The sequence below is a fragment of the Callithrix jacchus genome, chromosome 2 (genome assembly GCF_049354715.1).
Source record: "Callithrix jacchus isolate 240 chromosome 2, calJac240_pri, whole genome shotgun sequence".
NCBI lineage: Eukaryota > Metazoa > Chordata > Mammalia > Primates > Cebidae > Callithrix > Callithrix jacchus.
In genome coordinates this window covers 56362503-56385289 of record NC_133503.1, presented here as the reverse complement: position 1 = coordinate 56385289, position 22787 = coordinate 56362503, and the positions used below count along the sequence as shown (strand labels likewise).

Here is a 22787-nt window from a genome sequence, read left to right as displayed (position 1 = left end):
GCTTCATTCTTTCCCAAAGCTCTTCTGCAGCCTATTGATTATATCCCATGACTGCCTTTAATCCATAATTACCCTTTCATTCTCCACAGCTGTGCTTTTAGTTCTACTCTGGTTAACTTGGACTAGATTACTGCAGTGGCCCCCACAGTCTACTCTCCCTCTTCCTTTGCCTCCCTTGAGCTAATTCTCCATGGAACCCCCACAGAGATGAGCTTCAAGTACATATGTGTCATATTTCTCTCCTGCTGAGGACTCTGTCTTTTACCTCATGACCTACAGAATTGATGCACCTTAAAGTGGCCCCTAGTTGTACACCTTTTCTTGGGTCATTGTCCACTCTTGGTTCTTCCTGTTTATTTCACTTTATTCTCCAGACAGGCCAAAAGTTTCATTCTATAAATACACAATCCTGTTTCTCATTTTGCTCTATTGTAATACTAGTTCTACTGCTTAGCATAACTTGTTTAACGCGTAAACTCACACTCACCTCTCAGTACCCTGGTTAGGCTTCATCTTTTCCTGACAGACTTCTGTATATCATCCTCTTTGCCATTCTACAAATTGCATGTGTTTTTTATTTTTATTTTTATGGAGACTGCATCTTGCTATGTTGCCCAGGCTGGTCTTGAACTCCCAGGCTCAGGTGATCCTGCCTTGGCCTCCCACAGTGCTGAGATTACAGATGTGAGCCTCCGTGCCCAGCCCCACTGCATGTGTTTTTATTCTCGCATTTATTACACTGCAATTTCCTTAAAGGTCTTTCTCTTCTTTTGGCCTGTGACCTCCCTGGGGGCAGTTGTGATGTTTTATTCATCCCCATATTTCTTGGTCCTGCTCTGATGCCTTGATGGCACATAGCTGGCACTCAGTAAATATTGTTGAATATATAAATATTTGTCAGTCTCCTTTTAGTCTTAAGCATCAAACTCCTGTATGAGATTAAAGACATGCCTGCATTCTTTTGTACTTGTGGTGGGCAGACATCCAAAGGGTTCTTAAAGATTCACACTCCTGATATTTATATCTTTGTGAAATCCCCTACTCATGAGTGTGGACCAGCCTGGTGAATTGCAGCTAACCAGCAGAATGAAGCAAATGAGATTGCAACTTTTGTTTTGCTACCAATTTCTCTAATGGCTCTCTTCCTTTCTGGCCCTAATGAAGTAAGGCATCATTAAATGGAGAGACCTCCATGGCAAGGAACTTAGGGAAGCTTTTGTTTGACAGCTAGCAAGAAGATGAGGCCCTCACTCCAACAGGTCACAAGGAACTAAAATCTGCCAATAGCCATTCAAATGAACAGTGTATCCTTTCTCAGTTGAGCCTCCAGATAAAACCCCAGCCCTGGCAGATACCTTGGTTGCTTGCTCATAAGAGACCCAGATTCTTGACCCATGGAAACTATGAGATAATAAATATATGTGGTTTAAAGTCAGGATAGGTGTGTGTGTGTGTGTGTGTGTTTCCAGTAGTAGATAGCTAATACAGTGTTTTGTCATTGACAGGTGAAGTATAATGCCTCACCTTGAATCTGGGTTAGCCTTTGTGATCTTTGACCTACAGAATGTGGCAGAGGTGATGCTATGAATTTAGATCATAAGATGTTTTCAAGTTAGATCATGAAAAGACTGCAGCTTTCAGGCCAGGCACAGTGGCTCATGCCTGTAATTCCAGCAGTTTGGGTGGCCAAGGCAGGAAGATAACCTGAGGTCAGGAGTTCAAGACCACCCTAGCCAACATGGTGTGAAACCCTGACTCTGCTAAAAATACAAAAATTAGTCAGGTGTGGTGGCATGCACTTGTAATCCTAGCGACTTGGGAGACTTAGCAGGATAATCACTTGAACCCAGGAGGTGGAGGTTGCAGTGAGCCAAGATCTGTGCCACTGCACTCTAGCCTGGGCAACAAGAATGAAACTCTGTCAAAGAAAAAAAAAAAAAAAGCCTTGCAGCTTTCACTTGGACCTCTTGAAACACTTGTTCTTAAGATGCTCCATTTTGATGCTCTTATTAGGAACTCAGCTGTCATAATGAAAGCAGCCCTAGCCAGATGAAGAGACTGGGTGGATATGCTAGTTGACAGCCCAGCTGAGTTTTCTGCCCAAAGCCAGCATCAACTGCCAGCCATGGGAGGGAGCCATCTTGAATGTCCAGCCCAGTCAAGCCTTCAGATAATTGCAGCCCCAGCCACCATCTGATGGCAACTGCATAAGTGACCCAAAATAGGAACACTCCAGAACCATGAGAGATAATAATATACTGTAGTTTTAAGCTACTAAGTTTTGATGTGTTTTGCATGTAGCAATAGGTAACTGGAATGACCCCTTAAGTGAAAAGAGCTCTTATGCCATTTAAAAAATTTATTTTATAAATTTTTTTTGTAGAGACAAAGTCTTGCATGTTGCCCAGGCTGTTCTCAAACTTCTAGCCTGCCAAAGTGTTGGGATTATAGGTGTGAGCTACCATGCCCAGCCTCACTGATGCCATTTTTAACAATAGCCAACAAGAGGAGGGCTTGATGGACTATACAGTCATTATTCTTCCATTTCTTACAAAGCAAATCCTTAAACGGTGAATTATATTACATAATCCATCTAGACATAGTCCTTAGAATAAACCCAGTTCTTCCTTTGGCCTGTGTCATATGGCTCTTTTCTGGTAGTTATTCAAATATGGCCCACACCATCTTTTTCTAACTCACTGCTCTTGGGTCATACTGGCTTTCTTTATTTATCTAGCACATTCCAAGTTATTTCTGAACTTAGTGTCTTTGCACATTCTGATTCCTCTATCCGCAAGGCCATGCCTTTGGCTCACTTCATGGCATCTGTCTCTCCCTACCTACAAAGGAAGGGATTTATTATATGATATTGGCTCATAAAATGATGGAGGCTGAGGAGTCCTTTGGTATGCTCTCTATAAGCTGAAGACAGAAAAACTGGTAGTGTAGTTCAAAGGCCTGAGAGACAGAGGACTGATTGTCTAGATTATAGTCTGGGTCTAAAGGCTTGCAAAGCAGATTCACTGAGGACAGAGAAGATTGATGTTCCAGTTCAGGTAGTCAGGCAGAGTTAATTTAACCTTCCTCTGCCCTTTTTGTTATGTTCAGGTCCTCACAGACTGGAGAGTGCCCACTCATACTGGGGAGGGCCATCTGCTTTACTCAGTTCAGCAATTCAAATGCTAATCTTGTCCAGAAACATCCTTACAGATAGATCTAGAACTAATGTTTAGCTATGTAGGCATCCTGTGACCAAGTCAAGCTGGTACACAAAATTAACCATCATAGTTATTTTCTCAGAAAGACCTTCTCTTACCAATATTTCTGGCAACCTTTTTTAAAATCCGCAGCTTTGTTTCTTTTATTTATAGCGTCTGTTACAAAATTTAATTGATTACTTGTTTTCTCTTTATCCCCCTCTAGATGCCAAGTTCCATGAGGACAGCAGGTCGTGATAGTTCTAAAGGGTAGAACAACTCAGGTCTGTGAGAAGGGAAGGAAAATAGCTCAAGGAATTAAGGAGCCTTAGAGGCCCAGGAAGGTATCCAGTAGTGCTCACTGCAAAAATGTGAGCTTAAGCCAGAGAAGTCTCAGGCTTCATAGGAACCCACAGGTCAGCCATTTCTGACTTTATACCATTGCCCATTTAATAGTGTCAGCCTTACTTGTAACTGGGTAGAGGGAAAACGGGGCTCAAATTGAATTTTTTTCTATTCATGGAAGAAAGACTGTACATAACCAGAGAAGTTTCAGCTTCAAAAAATATATTTTATAAAAATTAAAAATGAAATACACGTTTATGGTACAAAATTTAGAAAGTACACAAAGTATTAAATAAAAGGTGAAATAATTATATCAATATATAAGTATAGTTCTGAGGAGATTACACAACAACCTTATTAGTAAAAAATTTCTATCATCCATATCCTATAGGTGAAGAAATTGAGGCAGTCAGAAATATAGTCATGCTTAAATAATTTGAAAGTGGTGGAAATAGGCTGTGGATACACTCATTTTGATTCTAGAGCTGTGCTGTTCACTAAGCCAGCCACTAGCCATATATGGCTATTTTAAAATTAAAACTAATTAAAATGGAATTAAATTAAAAATTCAGTCCTCAGTTGCACTAGCTGCTTTTCAAGTGCTCAGTAACCATAGATGGCTAAGAGCTGCCCCGTTGAACAGCACGGTGTTGAACCTTTCTATCATCACAAAATGTCTTTTTCTTTAAACAGGTGTTCTTAATTTTTATTTTTCCTGATTATTCTTTCAAACCATCTTCCACAATGGTTTAACTAATTTACATTCCCACCAACAGTGTAAGAGCATTCCTTCTCCACAACCTCACCAGCATCTGTTGTTTCTTGACTTTTTAATAATGGCCATTCTGACTGGCATGAGATGGTATCTCATTATGGTTTTGATTTGTATTTCTCTAATGATCAGTGATGTTGAGCTTTTTTTTCATATGTTTGTTGGCTGCATGAATGTCTTCTTTTGAGAAGTGTCTGTTCATGTCCTTTGTCTACTTTTTAATGGGGTTGTTTGGTTTTTTTCTTGTAAATTCGTTTGAGTTCCTTATAGATTCTGGGTATTATACCTCTGTGAGATGGATAAATTGCAGAGATTTTCAGCTGGGTACAGTGGCTCATGCCTGTAATCCCAGCACTTTGGGAGGCTGAAGTGGGTGGATCATTTGAGTTCAGAAGTTTGAGATCATCCTGGCCAACATGGTGAAACCTCGTCTCTATAAAAATACAAAAATTAGCTGGGCATGATGGCAGGTGCCTGTAATTGCAGCTACTTAAGAGGCTGAGGCAGGAGAATCGCTTGAACCTGAGAGATGGAGGTTGCAGTAAGCTGAGATTGTGCCATTGTACTCCAGCCTGGGTGACAGAGTGAGACTCCATCTCAAAAAAAAAAAAAAAATTGCAAAGATTTTCTCCCACTCTGTAGGTTGCCTATTCACTTTGATGATCGTTTCTTTTGCTGTGCAGAAGCTCTTTAGTTTAATTAGATGCCATTTGTCAATTTTTTCTTTTGTTGCAATTGCTTTTAGCAATTTTATCATGAAATCTTTGCCTGTGCCTATGTCCTGAGTGGTACCGCCTAGATTTTCTTCTAGGGTTTTTATAGTTTTGGGTTTTACATTTAAGTCTTTAATCATCTTGAATTAATTTTTATAGAATGTGTGAGGAAAGGGTCCAGTTTCAGTTATCTGCTAATAAATAGCCAGTTCTCCCAGCACCATCCTGAGTTACTTCACTTAGAATAATGGTTGCTGTGAATGCCATTATTTTGTTCCTTTTTATGGCTAAGTAGTATTCCATGTGGTATATTCCAGTGTGTTATATATTCTATAAATAAAATATATACCACAGATAGGGAACAATTTCCTTATTGCTTGTTTTTGTCAGGTGTATTGAAGATCAGATGGTTGTAGATGTGTGATCTTATTTCTGAGTTCTTTACTCTGTACCATTGGTCTATGTGCTGTTTTTGTATGAGTACCATGCTGTTTTGATTATTGTAGCTTTACAGTATAGTTTGAAATTTGGTTGGGTGATACCTCCAGCTTTGGTCTTTTTGTTTAGGATTGTCTTGACTATATGGACTCCTTTTTGGTTCTATATGAATTTTGAAATAATTTTTTCTAATTCTGCATCACAAAATGTTTTATTGTATAGTGCTGCTATAGAGACTACATCTGATAACATTTGGAAAATGTGTTTTCCTCAATCTCCTTTCATTTTCCATAGTGAAGAGATTACTGCTATTCATGGTTGCTTCCACAGCTTTTTCTAAGCAAATACAAATATAAATACCCATATACCTTTTATTTTGTGTTGTGCTTTAAAATATAAGATCATCATGCCTGTAATCCCAGAAGCTTGGGAGGCTGATGCAGGCAGATCACAAGGTTAAGAGATCGAGACCATCCTGGCTAACATGGTGAAACCCTGTCTCTACTAAAAATACAAAAATTATCAGGGTGTGGTGGCACACACCTGTAGTCTCAGCTACTCATGAGGCTGAGACAGGAAAATCGCTTGAACCCAGGAGGCAGAGATTGCAGTGAGCCGAGATCATGCCACTGCATTCCAGCCTGGCAACAGAGTGAGACTCCATCTTATAGAAAAAGCAAAAAAATAAAAAATAAGATCAACCTTACTTCTGCAAAAATGGTCATAATTAAAAAATAAAAAATAACAGATGTTGGTGTGGATGTGGTGAAAAGGGCACAGGTCTATACTGTTTGTGGGAATGTAAACTAGTGTAACCACTATGGAAAACTGTGGAGATTCCATAAAGAACTAAAAGTAGAACTACCATTTCATCCAGCAATCCCATTACTGGGTATCTGCCCAGAGGAAAATGATGCATGTTTATAGCAGAACTATTCACAATTGCAAAAATATGGAACCAGCCTAAATGCTCATCAGCCAACAAGTTAGATAAAGAAAATGTGGTATATATTTTCTTTATGGGATATATACCACACTGGAATATACCACATGGAATACTACTCAGCCATAAAAAGGAATAAAATAATGGTATTCACAGCAACTGTTATTCTAAGCAAAGTAACTCAGGAATGGAAAACCAAACATCATATGTTCTCACCTATAAGTGGGAGCTAAGCTGTGAAGATGCAAAGGTGTAAGAATGATATAATGGACTCTGGGGACTTGGGCGGGAGGAGTGGGAGGAGGATGAGGAATAAAAGGCTATACACTGGGTACAGTGTATATGTTCAGGTGATGAGTGTGCCAAAATCTCAGAAATCACCACAGAGGAACTTTTCCATGTGACCAAACACCACCAGTTCCCCCAACACTATTGAAATAAAATCTTAAAAGAAGATCAAATTATGCCTATTGTTCTGTAACTTGTTTTGTTACTTAATGATTGATTTTGGATCTACTTGTGCATTAGATTTTTAAGAAACTACCAACAATTTTCCAGAATGGTGCCACCCTTTACATTTCCATTAGCAAGTGTGGGTGATATGGTGTTTCTGGACACTTGTCAGCATTTGATATTGTTACTATTTTTAAATTTTGCCAATCTCTGATGGATGTGTTGTGTTACTTAATTGCAGTTTTAACTTGCAATTTTTTGTATATTTATTTTAATTTAATTTTATTTTTGTAGATACAGGTTCTCACTATGCTATCCAGACTGGAGTACAGTGACACAATCTCAGCTCACTGTAACCTCCACCTCCAGGGCTCAAGCCACCCTCCCGTCTCAGCCTCCCAAGTAGCTGGGCCTACAGGTGCATGTCACCACACCCGGTTAATTTTTTTTGTACTTTTTGTAGAGATGAGGTTTTGCCATGTTGCCGAGGCTGGTCTCGAACTCCTGGGCTCAAGCAATCTGCCCACCTCGGCCTCCCCAAGGTGCTGGAATTATAGGTGTGAGCCACTGCTCCCAGCCTTAACTTGCATTTTTCTAATGGCTAACAATGGTATTTTTAAGTATTTTTCCATGTGCTCATTTGCCACCTGTACATCCTTTGCAATGAAATTTCGATTTATGTCTTTTCTAACTAGATTTTTTAAAAACAGTTGAGTTTTGAGTTCTTTATGTATACTACATGTGTTCTTTTATGTAGTCTGTAGATTTAGTTCTTTGCTGGATATGTGGTTTACAAATATTTTCTTCCAGTTTGTAGCCTTTCTTTCTTTTTTTCCATCCTCTCTCCCTCCGTCCCCTCCCCTTCCCTCCCCTCCTCTTCCCTCTCCTCCCCCCACCTCTTCCTTCCTTCCTTCCTTCCTTCCTTCCTTCCTTCCTTCCTTCCTTCCTTCCTTCCTTCCTTCCTTTCTCTTTCTTTCTTTCTTTTTCTTTTTCTCTATCTTTCTTTCTTCTTTTTCTTTCTTTCTTCCTTTCTTTCTTTCACAGAGACTCACTGTGTCACCCAGGGTTCAGTGTAGTGGTGGGATCTTGGCTCACTGCAACCTCCACCTCCTGGGTTCAAGCAAGTCTTATGCCTCCCTCCTGAGTAGCTGGGATTACAGGTGTGAGCCATCATGACCAGCTAATTTTTTTGTATTTTTAGTAGAGATGAGGTTTCACCATGTTGGCCAGGCTAGTCTCGAACTCCTGACCTCAGGTGATCTGCCCACCTCAGTTCCTCAAAGTGCTGGTATTACAGGTGTGAGCCACCATATCCGTCCTATCATTTTAATAGTCTCTTGCAGAGAAAAGTTTTAACTTTGATGTACCTCAATTTTTTCCTTTTACAGATCATACTTTTTGTGTCTAAAAACTCCTTGCTGAGTTCTAGATCCAGAAGATTTTTTTACTATGTTTTTTCCCAAATGTGTTATAGTTTTACATTATATATAAACTTACATCCATGATACATTTGAGGTTTAATTATTATACGAAGTCTGAGGTTATGTTGAGGTTTATTTTTTGCTTGTGAATATATATTCAATCGCTCCATCATCATTGGTTGAAAAGGCTACCTTCATTTAATTATGCTTGCAACTTTGTACAAATTTATAGTGAATGCCCTGACTTGATAACTACACGTAACAAAATATCATATGTACCCCATAAATACACACAAATATTTTGTATCAATAAAAACAATTTATTGTGTATATTTGTGTGGGTCTATTTCTGGGTTCTCTTTTCATTTCCATTGATTGACGACTCTATCCTTCAGCCAATACCACACAATCTTGATGACTATAGCCATATAAATATTGAAATTGGATAGAATGATTCCTCCTAAATTGTTCTACTTTTTTATTTTTTACAATTATTTCAGCTATTCTAGTTCCTTTGCTTTTGCATATACATTTTAAAATAGTTTTGTCTATATTAATAAAATCTTGCTGAGATTTTGATAGGAATTGTATTAAACGTGTATATCAGTTTGTAGATAATGATAAATTTACTATATTAAATCTTGCAATCCATGAACACAGTATATCTCAACTTGTTTAGCTATTCTTCTTATTATTCTTTCTTTTTTTTTAGGAGCAGAGTCCTGCTATGTTGTCCAGGCCGGCCTTGAACTTCTGGCCTCAAGCAATACTCCCACTATGGCCTCTCAAAGTGCTGAGATTGCATGCGTGAGCCACCATGCTCAGCCTAGATCTTCTTTAAAGTTACTTTCCTCAGCATTTTGTAGTTTTCAGCATGTAAGTCCCATACATTTTTGTTAGACTTATACTTATTTCCTTTTTTGGGGAACAATTTAAAATGGTATTGTATTTTTAATTTCAGTGTCTATATATTCATTGCATTTATATAGAAATACGATTAATTTTTGCATATTTATCTTATATCTAGCGTATTTACTGAACTCACTTATTCTAGGAGGGTTTTTTTTTTTTAAGATTTCTTAATGTTTTCTACATTGACAATCATATTATATATAAACAGGGATAGTTTTGTTTTTTCCTTTTGATTTGGATGTCTTTCATTTCTTTTTCTTGTCTTATTGACCTGAGTAGAACTTGCAGCTTGTGTTGTCATGAATAAAGATGGTGAGAGGAGAAAGACATTCTGGTCTCCTTACCGATCTTAAGGGGAAAATATTCAGTTTTCACCTTTAGTATGATGCTAGCTATAGGCTCTTATGTGTATGCTCTTTATTTTCTTGAGGAAGTTCTCTTCTATTTTTATTTTTATGAGAATTTTACTTATTGAGTTCTAAATATTATCAAATATTTTTCTGCCTTCATTGATATAATCCTGTGATTTTTTCTTCCTCAGTCTGTCACTATAGTAGATTACACTGGCTGATTTTTGAATGTTGAATCATATTTACATGCCAGGAATAAACCCCACTGGGCCATGTTGTATAATTTCTTTTATATGATGCCAAATTCTCTGTCCTACTATTTTATTAAGGATTTCAGTATTTATATGCATGAAGGATATTGGTGATATTATTTACCAAGCCGTCTTTGTTTGGTTTTGGTATCAGAGTGATACCAGCTTCAGACCAAAACCTGACAAGGACACACACAACAAAAACCCTACAGGCCAACATCTCTGACGAACATAGATGCAAAAATTCTGGATAAAATGCTAGCACACTGAAGCCAACAACACATCAAATAGATAATATGCCATGATCAAATGAGATTTATCCCAGAGACATAAAGATGGTTCAACATATGCAAATGAATAAATGTACTACATCACATCGACAGAATGAAGGACTAAAACCATATGATCATCTCAATATACAAAGATAAAGCATTTGATAAAATTCAAATCCTTACATGATATAAACTCTCAAATTAGGAACATAGAAGAAACATTCCGCAACATAATCAAGGCCGTATAAGGCAAATGCATCATACTAACATCATAGCGAATGGGGAAAAGCTGACAGGCTTTTCTCTAAAAAGTGGAATTAGACAAGGCTGCCTTTTTTGAGACAAAGTCTTGCTTTGTTGCCCAGGTGAGGATGCCCACTTTTACCACTCTTACTGAACATAGCACTGGAAGTCCTAGCCAGAGCAATCAAATAAGAGAAAGGAATAAAAGGCATCCAGATTGGAAAAGAAAAAGCCATTTTTTTTTTTTTTTTTTTTTTGCAGATGACATGATCTTATATAGAGAGAAATCTAAAGCTTCAACCAAAAAAACCTCCTAGAATTGATTAATGAATCAGTAAACTTGCAGGATGAAAAATCAACATATAAAAATTAATGGCATTCCTTTTTGGTGGTCCTTTTTTTTTGGTCTTTTTTGAGGCAGTGTCTCACTTTGTCACCCAGGCTGGAGTGCAGTAGCACGATCTTGGCTCACTGAAACTTCCACCTCCTGGGTTCAAGCAGTTTTCATGTCTCAGCCTCCTAAGTAGCTGGGATTAAAGGCATGTGTCACCAAGTGCGGTTAATTTTGTATTTTTATAGACAGGTTTCACTGTGTTGGCCAGGCTGGTCTCAAACTCCTGACTTCAGGTGATCCATCCACCTCAACCTCCCAAAGTGCCGGAATTATAGGCATGAGCCACGATGCCCAGCCTTTTGTTATTTTTGTTTTTCAGTTTAGTCAATGGTCTGCTGAATACAGAGTAGTTTAACAGTTAGGGTTGCTAATTACTCCTCAGCACAGAGATTCAGAGTCAGCACACAAATGTCTTATCCATGACTGAGATAAACAGTCCCCCTGAACACAGTCCCAATTGTGTCATGTGGGCACCCTTCCCCCATGTCCATGGAAAGGGGCACCAGAGGCCAGCCGGGCCACAGCTATGAAAGGAAGACCTGACTTCAGCTCCTTGCCGTTTCTCCATCAGGTTCCTCCTCCCTGTGTGCCCATCATGTTTACCACTTCTTATTTCCAGAGGACTTCCTCCTCCATAGCTACCATCCCTTCATTGACTTTTACTGTCTACTTGTTTGCAGGGAGCTTCTCTTTGTGGCAGGATAGGGTGATGACCAGGCATTCAGGCTCCATCAGACAATAGAGTCTGGCTCTACCACTCATTATTTTTTAAACAACCTTGTGACTGTAACTACCGCTTATTAGCATACATTATCATGCAATTAATTAACAACCCTTAGGTCAGGCATGGTGGCTCACACCTCCCAACACTTTGGGAGGCCAAGGCCGGAGGATTGCTTAAGCCTAGGAGTTAGAGATCAGCCTGGGCAACATAGTGAGATCCCCTTGTGGTGCATGTCTGTGGTTCTAGCAACTCAGGTGGCTGGTGGGGAGGATCACTTTAGCCCAGGAGTTTGAGGCTGCAGTGAGCAATGGTCATATTACTATACTCCAGCCTGGGCAACAGAGCAAGACTCTGCCTCTAAAAATAAATAATAAATAATAATAATAATTAAAAAAACAGAGTAAAATCCTCTTAGATTCAGTTTTTACAAAGTGTCATTGGAAGCATAAATGTGAACTTGAAGATTTTTCAGATATTTAATGTTGGATGGTTGTTTTGCAAGATTTCCATGGGTAGAGTTTTGTACTGGAGATGAGGAAGTTTTTTTCTCCCTCTATTTTCTAAGTATTTGGCAGAGAAGAGTATTAAAACAACCTACGGGATATGTGTTTACCCCTGAACTATTCTATAAAATTTAACATAGCTAAAATAAATCAATGGAACAGATAACAGTTATTTCTTTGTCTCCTTGCTTACACCCACTTCTCCTTTTCTAAAAGGAAATTTGTCATTAGCTGAATATATTCTAAAGTTGTTTCTTTGTACTTTGTTTTGTTTTAAAAGATAAGCACTAAAGAAAAATTCTTTGTATTTCCATAAAGCTTTTCATCTTATATTTCCACATACTTTGACAATGTTTTTTCTTAAGTTCTGTAGCATGCTTTGTAAAAACAGCTATATTAGGTTATGGTTTACACACAGTAAAACTCACCCATTTTAGGTGTACCTCAGATCGGCAAATATATACAATTGTATAACTACCAACACACTCAAGACATAAGGCTGGGCGAGGTGGCTCACACCTGTAATCCCAGCACTTTGGGAGGTTGAGGCAGGTGAATTACCTGAGCTCAGGAGTTTGAGACCAGCCTGACCAACATGGCAAAACCACATCTCTACACCAAAAATGCAAAAAATTAGCCAGGAATGGTGGTGTGCACCTGTAATCCCAGCTACCAGGGAGGCTGAGGTGGGAGGATCACTTGAGCCTGGGAGGTGGAGGTTGCAGTGAGCTGGATTCATGCCACTGTACTCCATCCTAGCTGACAGTATGAGACCATGTCTCAAAAAAAAATTGTTATACAAAATTAGAAGATATAGATATATAAAAGAAAAAAGAAGCAAAAATCACCAGTTTCCTTTGTCCAGAAGAGGCACATTGTTAAAATAACTTAAAAAATATGAACTTTCAGGCTTTTGTCTGTGTATGTGTGTGTGTCTTCTTACTGGAGTAGGTGAAAGTTGTGCATGATCTTTTGTATTTTAATTGTCACACATTGTTAAAATAACTTTAAAAATATGAACTTTCAGGCTTTTGTCTGTGTATGTGTGTGTGTCTTCTTACTGGAGTGGGTGAAAGTTGTGCATGATCTTTTGTATTTTAATTATCACACTTGATGAAGATCGTTTTTCTCACTTCTCTCCTGGGGATCTTTTCACATCAATAAATATGCACCTACAATATTCTGTATTTTATTACTTTCTTTAAACTTTTCTTTTAAGGTTAGGAGTACATATGCAGGTTTATTGCATAGGTAAAAGTGTTATGGGGGTTTGTTATACAGATTTTGTCACCCACGTATTAAGTCTAGTACTCATTATTTTTCTTGGTCCCCTCTCTCCTCCCCCATCACCACCCTCTGATAGGCCCCAGTGTCTATTGTTCTCTTTATATGTTCACAAGGCATTCTCATAATTTAGCTTCCACTTATAAGTAAAAACATGAGTTATTTGGGTTTCTGTTCCTGTGTTAGTTTGCTAAGGATGATAGCCTTCAGCACTGTCCATGTTCCTGCCAAGGACGTGATCTCATTCTTTTTATGGCTGCAAACTATTCCATGGTGTGTTTGTATAGCATTTTCTGTTTTTCTTTCTTTCTTTCTTTTTTTTTGAGATGGAGTCTTGCTTGTTGCCCAGGCTGGAGTGCAGTGGTGCAACCTTGGCTCACTGCAACCTCCACCTCCTAGGATGAAGCGATTCTCCTGCCTTAACCTCCTGAATGGCTGAGATTACAGGCAACCACCACCATGCTCAGCTAATTTTTGTATTTTTAGTAAAGACGGGGTTTCACTATGTTGGCCAGGTTTGTCTTGAACTCCTGACCTCAAGTGATCCACCTGCCTCAGTCTTCCAAAGTGCTGGGACTACAGGCATGAGCCACCATGCTCAGCCCACATTTTCTTTATCCAGTCTGTCCTTGATGGGCATTTAGGTTGATTCCCTGTCTTTGTTATTATGAACAGTGCTTCAATGAACATATGTGTGTATTTGTCTTTATGATACAACAATTTATTTTTCTTTGGGGATATACCCAGTAATGGGATTGCTGAGTTGAATGATGGTTCTGTTTTTAGGTCTTCAAGGAATAGTCACACGGTTTTCCACAATGGTTGTGGAAAACACTCCCACCAACGGTGCATAAGTGTTCCGTTTTCTCCCCAACCTCATCAGCACTTCTTATTTTTTGTCGTTTTAATAATAGCCATTCTGACTGATGTGAGATGTATCTCATTGTAGCTTTGACTTACATTTCTCTAATAATCAGTGATACAATATTCTTTTAAATGATTGATGAATCTTTATTTGATGACTCAGAATCTTTATTTGATTCATGTTGATGGCACATGAGACTTAGACTATTTGCAATTTTATGATATTAACAGTAGTCTTTTATTCATTTTAAAGAAATTTATTATACCTCCACTTACTTCTAATCCATATTTTTGCATTTTGAGATGATCATTTGATTTTAAGATCTGCTATTCTTTAAAAGTACAACACTGGTTTCTTTCCCAGGTATCCTAGAAATGCTGGGGAAGAAATTGGACTTGGTGTGTAGATGGAGAAATGAACTTCATCTAAGTGAAGAAATACATCTCTTACGCAAGATACTCAGGTGCTGGATTTTGCATGTTGTCTCAAATATATTTTTTATCTGAATATAAAAATACTCTCTCTTAGCCTTCAAAAGAGGAACTTTGAGTAAAAATTTGGTAGAAAAGTGTCTGAAAGGACGAGCTTCCTTTAGCAATGCAACTCCAGAAGTTTCATTTCTCCCTCTTTTTCTTCTCTTCCCAAACTAGGAAACACTTAAAACACGTGGGCCTAGTTGAAAAGAGCTTCAGTATTTGAGTGGGGGGTTGGGGGGTGGGAGAGCTGATGACAGGGAAAGAGCCAGTTCAGTAACTAACCAAAATGACAATGGTGAAAATAATTCCTCTCCAAAAATTTCCATTCCCGAATTGTATCTGTGCACTTATGTAGACTACACTTAGTCCCCTCAAGTTCCTTTAACGAATAACTGTTCTTGGTCAGGTGCAGAGGCTCATGCCTATAATCCTAGCACTTTGGGAGGCTGAGGAGGACAGACCACTTGAGCCCAGGAATTCAAGACCAGCCTGGGCAGCATAGTGAGATCTTGTCTCTACAAAAAATTAAAAAATTAGCTAGGTCTGACATGACTGTATTCCCAGCTTCTTGGAAGGCTGAGGTTGAAAGATTACTGGAGCCTGGGAGGGTGAGGCTGCAGTGAGCTGTGATGTTGCCACTGCACTCCAGGCTGGGCAAAAGAGCAAAACCCATCTAAAAAAAAAAAAAAGAAAGAAAGAAAGAAAAAAAGAATTGTTCTCAAAGCCTTTTTGACAAAGAAAATGATAGAAAAGTCAATAGTGGAGATTAATTCACACAAAATTATTACCCCCTCTTGTTCATTTTCTAAAAAGACTATTTTCAGAGATTTGAGACAAAGGGAAGTTTTAGAATTATTTAGTACAGACTCATCTTTTTTATACACAAGGAAGTAGGTGGAGGCTATATTGTTAGATTTTATTCTGATCTTTGTTTTCTTTTTGCTGTAAAGGCTTGGCTCTTCAATTCTGGTTTATATAACCATTTTTTATTTTATTTTATTTTTTGTAGAGACAGAGTCTCACTATGTTGCTAGTCTTGAACTCCTGGGCTCAAGTGATGCTCCCAGCATATTGGGATTACAGGTGTGAGCCACTGTACCCGGTCTTTGTAATCATTTTTGAAAAGGGTTGCTTCTCTAGTTAACTCCCTGATCCAATAATAACTAAACAGGAAAGAATTTTCCTCTTCAAGGGATGAGGTTTAAGCCTCTCAGGACTACCTTAACTTAAGGAGTGAACTTCCTCCACTTAATCAACTACATTTTTCTGTATCGTTAACCTTTCTTATTGCATTCCTTCTTATTTTAGAGGGAGAGATAAGCCTTGTTTCTTTGTAAAGGCAAACTTTTCATCTGTGTTTCTTTTTTCCTTTCGTTTCATAAAATCTTTTTGGAAAAGCAATCCATGCTGATTAAATACAAAGCAGAAAATAGTTAAGAAGTCAATATATAGCATTTCTTTATCTCAGCAATGATTTTCTAGAAAATGTAAAAATAACATACAAATCACATTGGCAACAAGATGCCTAAAGTATGTAGTAATTAACCTTATCAAGAATGCACAGAACCTTTATGGAAAAAAATCTAAAACTTTATTAAGGATCATAAGAAAATATGAATGGCTGAGTTTATGGATGGCGTGATTTAACATTTGTAAAGATGTCAGTTCTGCTTGGGTGAGTGTGGTCAGTCAAGGAAATTCCAATAAGAAAATCTAATAGAATCTTTTGGGATACTCAACAAGTGACTGGAATTTTCATGGAAGTATAATCTATAAAATAGCTTTAAAAATTGTTTTAAAAGACCAAATGCAGTGGGAGAGGTTGGACTCACCCTTTATTAATATTGAAGTTTTTTATAAAGCCTTCATCATAAATGATGAGATACTGGCACAAGAACAAAACTCCAGTGCCACAGGGTAAATAGCATAGGACTCACACACAGCCACATACCTTTACTTACCCGTCTAATATACTTCATTCCACATGATTGGCATAGCATTATATATCAATGAAGAAAAGATGAATTTTTAGCAGAAAGTTGTGGGCAAACTATATTATTATATAGAAAAAAAAAAGTTGAATTTCTACCTCATACTACATACAAAGATGAACTCCAGAGGGATTAATGACTAATTGCAAAAGCAAAACTAAGGAGTTAATAGAAAAACTATAGGCAAATATTATGGTAATCTTGCAGTGGGAAAGAATTTTTTTCCTTTTTTAAAAAATAGATACAAGGTCTTCTCTTTGCCCAGGCTGGAGTACAGTGGCACGATCATGGCTCACTGCAGCCTTGACCTCCTGGACTCAAGCAATCCTCCCACCTCAGTTTCCTGAGTGGCTAGAAATACAGGTACTTGTCACCACACCTGGCTAATATTTTTTTAAAATTTTGTAGAGAGAGGGTTTCATTATGTTGCCCAGGCTGGTCTTGAACTCTTGGGCTCAAGTGATCCTCCCACCTTGACTTTCCAAAGTGCTGGCATCATTGGTGAGCCACTGCACCCAGCCAAGCTTTCTTAAACAAGATCCCCAGAGCAGAAGCCATAGGATAAAGATGAATGATTTCTAATATTAATATATCAGTATCAAGGATTTTAGTTCAGTGACATATTCAATGGGCAAAGTTGGCAGAGGGATGATGGAGTAGAAGAAATTACTTTTAATGTTTAGAGAAGATGGCATACACATACCCATGCAGAAAGAGAGAGGAGAAAGGAAAAGAAAAAGAGGAAAAAAGGAGGAAGAAGAGGAGGAGGAGAGGAAGAAAAATAGAAATATGGGCAAAAATATGAGAAGTCAATTTACTAACACATACAGTTAACAAATATGTGAATAAATCATTAAACCCCCAAAATAATAAAAACAAGAGAACAACGATGAAGTAGCACATTACATCCATAAGCTTGGAAAAAATTACTAAGAGATCTACTAGTGCTAATCGGTACCAGAGTTAACAGAATTCTCATGTGCAGGGGTTGGAGTAAAGCTGGCCAATTTGCTCTGGAGAGAGATTTGACGGTACCTAGTGAAATTAAGTGTGTGACTAGCCTATGATTTAACAGTTCCCTTTCTGGATGCCTGCTCTAAGAAACTCAGGTCCATGTAGGGACATGTATGAGGTTATTCAATGAAACATTTTTTGTGTCAGTAGAAAGTTGGAGGTAACTTGTGTATTCATCAATAAGAGAATGGATGAATATAGGTAGAGTGCAGTGACTCATGCCTGTAATCCCAGCACTTTGGGAGGCTGAGGTGCGCAGATCACTTTAGGTCAGGAGTTTGAGACCAGCCTGGCCAACATGGTTAAATCTCATCTCCACTAAAAATACAAAAATTAGCCAGGCACGGTAGCATGTGGCAGTAATCCCAGCTACTTGGGAGGCTGAGGCAGGAGAATCACTTGAACCAGGAGGTGGAAGTTGCAATGAGCCGACATTGTGCCACTGCACTCCAACCTGGTGACAGAGCAAGACTCCATCTCAAAAAAAAAAAAAAAAAAAAAAAAGAGAGAGAGAGAATGGGTGAATAAAATGGGGGATATGTCTACAATGGTATTATATATTATGCAGCAATTAGGAGCTATAAGCTAAATATACATACAATGACACATTTAGATTTTAAGATCATAGGGTCGGGTAGAAAAGGAAGCAGAATGAGATCCATAGCAAAATATTTTGTAATCTGAAAACACACAAAGCAATACTGTGCATCTTTCATGGATACTTACATATCTAATGACATTGATTTAACACATTAGCAAAAATTTGGAGTATGTATTGAGATGTCAGGAAAAATTGGAGGAGGCTTAACAGACCTATGATGATATTGTGCCTTAAACTGTGTGATGAACTCAATCCTGCACCTGTGAAGAAAATACATGCATTCACTTATGCACGGAAAATCTATTCATTTGACAAATAGTGAAAACCTGCTGGAGTGAAAAAACATGCCACCCAAATCCTACCACATAGAAATAACATATTTGACATTTTGTACACCTGTACTCTTTTCTCCACCTCCATCTCCCAGTTTTGAATCCTGACTAAAATACTTTTCCTTTTCTGCTGAAACGCATTTTCCCTTTCTAATGATGACTTTTCCAATGCTACAAAACTTGCTGTTTTTAATCTCAAACATTCTCTGAACCACGATCCTTTGCCTGTCTAGTTCACAGTTCAGGACAATGCCTCCCAAACTTACTTTCTCATTCACTTCTCAACATACAACAATGGTCATTTCTTCTACTCTTTCTCAAAGGTCATCAATGGTTTCTTAATTTTTAATCAAGTGGTCTTTTCTCTGTTGAGATCAGTAAGTATTTATTGGGTATATACCTTGACGCATGATGGCAGGGTCTATGTTAAGTGCTGGGGGTATGAGATGATTCCAGTCCAGTTCCTGTGTTCCAGGAAATCACACTGTGGTTTGAAAATAGATATGAAGGCTGGGCATGGTGGCTCACTCCTGTAATCCCAGCACTTTGGGAGGCTGAAGTGGGTGGTTCATGAGGTCAGGAGCTTGAGACCAGCCTGTCCAACATACCAAAACCCTGTCTTTTACTAAAAATACAAAAATTAGCCAGGCATGGTGGCACATGCCTGTAATCCCAGCTACTTGGAAGGGCAAGGCAGGAGAATTGCTTGAACATGGGAGGTGGATGGATGTTGCAGTGAGCCAAGATTGTGCCACTGAACTCCAGCCAGGGCAACAGAGCAAGACTCCATCTCTTAAAAAAAAAAAAAAAAAAAAAAGATATAAATTGGATAATCTTAATATGATGTTCTAATTACAGAAATAAGGTGTGCCCAGGTTGCTGAAGTTCCCACTGGAGCTCAAGTGGGAACTTTGCATTTAGGAAGATGTATTGGAGAAGATTCAGTATGAGTTTTGAAGGGTGAACGAATTAAATAAGATTAGGGAATTCTAGGCAAGTGGTTCTCAGACCTAGCTATTCATTTAAGGTTAAAAAATACTAATGCCTAGGTCCCAGCCCAGACCAATGAAGTCATGTCTAGGGGTGGAATCTGCATATGATTTTAGAAGTTCCTCTTGTTATTTTAGGATATAACCAGGTCTGAGAACCACAGCTCTGGACTGAGAGAGGAACAGGTGCCAGCTACAAGGGTATGGAATGGTAGGAGATATAGCTAATGTCAGAGCCTTTTTATTTTTATTTTTAATAATGAGATGGGGTTTCACTATGCTGCCTAGGCTGGTCTCAAACTCCTGAGTTCAAGCAATCTGCCTGCCTTGACCTCCCAAAGTTCTGGGATTGCAGGTGTGGGCCACCATGGCCAGCCTAGTGTCAGAGCCTTTTATCTCAGACTGTCTCACTCAAAAGAATGTTCTTAACCACTTCTCATTACTGGTTCCACATGGCTGAGGGAGGTATTAGTCAGGATATGTTAGATTATGATGTGGTTAAACAAAAAATAATTTAGTGGTTTAGAATAACAAAGTTTGGACTGGGCAAGGTGGCTTATGCCTGTAATCCCAGCACTTTGGGAGGCTGAGGCAGGCAGATCATGAGGTCAAGATATCGAGACCATCCGGCTAAGATGGTGAAATCCTGTCTCTACTAAAAATAGAAAAATTAGCTGGCATGGTGGCGCATGCCTGCAGTTCCAGATACTCGGGAGGCTGAGGCAGGAGAATCACTTGAACCCAGAAGGCGGAGGTTGCAGTGAGCTGAAATTGCACTACTGCACTCCAGCCTGGGACAGAGCAAGACTCCGTCTAAAAAAAAAGATAACAAAGTTTGCTTTTTAGTTTTACATGCTTCCACTGAGGATCATGGGGATGGAGGGTGGGGTTCTACTTAACATCATTCTTAATCAGAGACCCAGGCTTGGGGTCTTTTACTCTTTGAAGCCAGGCGAAGGGAACATAGTGAATTGTACACCAATTCTTATATGCTTCACCTGCAAGAGGCCCATGACATTTTCGTTTACATGCACTTGCCAAATCCAGTCCTGTGGCCATATTGAATATCATGGTGATGGGGCACGTTACTCCATTATGTGCCAAGAAGATAACTAGGATATTTGTAAAAATAACTCTTACTAAGCTGTATGAAATAAAATGAAACTTAATTGCCAATGGCAGCCATTTATGTTCATCGAGGTTCCACACTGTGGCACCTGGAAGAAGTGATTTCACTATATTTGTGCCAACCAATATATTTCCAGGGGAGTTTAATGCTGTACTTTTTCGTTCTTACATTCAATTCTTCCACTTTCAATTCTTTCCTTCCTTCCTTCCTCCCTTCCTTCTTTCTTTCTTTCTCCCTTCCTCTCCCCTTCCTCCCTTCCTTCCTCCCTCCTTCTCTCCTTCCCTTCCTCCTTTTCTTCCCTCCCTCCCTCCCTTGCTCACTCCCCTCCCTCCCTCCTTCTTTTCTTCCTTCCTTCCTTTCTGTCTTTCTCTTTTCCTCTCACTCTCTGTTTCTTTTTCTTTTTTTGAATGGGTCTTACTCTGTCGCCCAGGCTGGATAGCAGTGGCATAATCATAGTTCGCTGCAGCCTCAACCTCCCAGGCTCAAGCAATCCTCCCACCTCAGCTTCCATAAGTGCTAGGATTACAGGCATGTTCAATTTCTTAACAAAGATCTGGCCTTGCCAGGAGAGTAAAAGTTGGGTTTCCAAGATTTCAATACTTTCTGTATTTCTTCAGATGGAAACTCTTTTTCCTCTTCTGGGAGTAAAACTAACGTAACAATGACTTTTTGAGCTAACCACAATACGCTCCACCCAAGCTCCATTTCTCCTTTTTTATTTGAGGATCCTCCCTGTGTGAGGTTGATTTATGAGGCCAATGGACTTATGCCAGCTTCTTTTCACCTTTGTTTCCTTTGCTTATAAATTGATACTTTTCCCTATGTCTTTATGACTTCAAAGACCTTGCCTATAAGTAATCTCATTTAATTCCCAAATAGACTCCATAGTGAAGGCATTATTCAACCCTTTTTTACAAATAAAGAAAATAAGATTCAGAGGTGAGACCGGGTCTCACAAAGCTTTCTGAAATATTTACATCTTCTGGCAGCTACCCTTACCTTCTTTCCACTTTGTTTTATTTTCTCCTTTTAATGAGTCAGAATGTTTACTCATTCATTCACTCATCAGGTAGGTATTATCTATCAGGAGCCTGGCACTGAATCAGCTGCAGGGTTGTATGTACTTGGTCTCTTGTGCTCTGCTGTCCATTGCTCAAGCAACAGCCTTTTCTTCTTCTAATAGAACTCTGATTTTCTTCAGGGAACCAGCATGTTTTATCTTCCGATTTGAAGGACCCTAGATCCCTATCCCAGGCTCAAGGCATATGGGCCTGATTGGTCTAAACTAGTCATACCAAGAACCCAAAAGCAAATGCAATGCAAACAAAGATAAATAGCTGGGACCTAATTAAACTAAAGAGCTTTTGCATGGCAAAAGGAACAGTCAGCAGAGTAAACAGACAACCCACAGAGTGGGAGAAAATCTTCACAATCTACACATCTGACAAAGGACTAGATCCAGAATCTACAATGAACTTAAATCAGTAGGAAAAAAAAATACAATCCCATAAAAAAGTGGACTAAGGACATATATAGACAGTTTTCAAAATAAGATATACAAATGGCGAATAATCATATGAAAACATGCTCAGCATCACTAATGATCAGGTCAATGCAAATCAAAACCACAATGTGATATATCACCTTACTCCTGTAAGACTGGTCATAAAAAAAAAAAAAATCCAAAAACAGTAGATGTTGGTATGGACGTAGTAAACAGAGAACATTTCTACACTGCTGGTAAGAATGTAAACTAGTACAGCCACTATGGAAAACAGTGTGGAGATTCCTTAAAGAACTAAGAGTAGAGCTACCATTTGATCCAGAAATCCCACTACGGGGTATCTACCCAGAGGAAAAGAAGTTATTGCTTGAAAAAGACACTTAAACACACATGTTTATAGCAGCACAATTAGCAATTGCAATATCGTGGAACCACCCCAAATGCCAATGCCCATCAATTAATGAGTGGATAAAGAAACTGTGGTATAGATATGCAGTGGAATACTACACAGCTATAAAAAGGAATGAATTAGCAGCATTTGCAGTGACCTGGATGAGATTAGAGACTATTATTCTAAGTGAAGTAACTCAGGAATGGAAAGCCAAACATTGTGTGTCCTCACTGAATGTGGGACCTAAGCTATGAGTACGCAAAGTCATGAGAATGATACA

The 22787-nt window shown here is 38.7% G+C and overlaps 1 protein-coding gene across 8 annotated transcripts in view; it reads left to right on the top strand.

The window, feature by feature from the left end:
- TIMD4 (T cell immunoglobulin and mucin domain containing 4) overlaps positions 1-22787 on the top strand; it is a 122638-nt gene that overhangs the window by 49423 nt on the left and 50428 nt on the right. For all 8 annotated transcript variants that reach the window (XM_078365775.1, XM_078365777.1, XM_078365779.1 and 5 more), the window contains 2 exons: positions 8995-9158; positions 14444-14543. The gene's annotated coding sequence lies outside the window, so the exon portion shown is untranslated. The remainder of the gene's footprint in view (positions 1-8994; positions 9159-14443; positions 14544-22787) is intronic.